The following is an 870-nucleotide window of genomic DNA, read 5'->3' as shown; positions in this document are numbered from 1 at the left end:
TGTTTTACATAATTATATATATAATTAGTATATTTTATGAATATTCAAAAATTATCTCAAAAGGATTTTATTTTCATTCTAGTTTAGTTTAAATTATAGTTATAATTCTAAGTCATTTGGTTTATATGTAAATTAATTATTTTATTTCGTTAAGATTAAGAAGCTCATTAGTTAATTATATTAATTCGTCTTATTTAAGTTTAGCCGAAGTCATCAAGTTAACTCAAATTGGCTAAATTTTAAATTTAAGGTGGCTAATTTTACAATTCATTTAGCCACTTTTCATACAAATCTTTCAACCCCCTTTAAGCCCAAATTTGACAAATTAAGACCAGATTTGGGCCTCTTTTTAATTTTTCAGTGGCCCAAGTTCGATTCCAAACAACAATCCCAACCGGCCCAACAACCCATTCCCACAAAAGAAACCCAATTCAATCAACAATACAATACAGCACACCATACGTACATACCCAGTACCAAACGACCCCTGTACTCTTTGTTCTTCTTCCTTTCCACGCAGAAACCGACCCCACCCCGTTCTTCATCATCCAGACGCAACCCAAAAAATCTCAGCAAATTCGGAAATCTCATCCAACTACTCTGCGAAACCCATACCCTAGCAGTCTCAACATCAATCACTTCGTCGTCCCCTTTTCACGGAAGTCACTATTTTTCCCATTCCCCTTCACTGTTGATCTCGAAAAGGAGCAGAGGAAAATTCAAATTTTCTTTTGAAATTTTCCAATGGATTCACCCCCCCCCAAAAAAAGTTGCTCCATTTTTTCCTATATATAGTTCTCCCCCTCAGTGATTAGGGGGACAAAAGAAAAAATATTGGATTTTGAGGGCAAGATTTCACATACGAAAATA

The sequence above is a fragment of the Solanum tuberosum genome, unplaced genomic scaffold (genome assembly GCF_000226075.1).
Source record: "Solanum tuberosum cultivar DM 1-3 516 R44 unplaced genomic scaffold, SolTub_3.0 scf01292, whole genome shotgun sequence".
Lineage (NCBI taxonomy): Eukaryota > Viridiplantae > Streptophyta > Magnoliopsida > Solanales > Solanaceae > Solanum > Solanum tuberosum.
Note: the sequence above shows the minus strand (reverse complement) of the source record.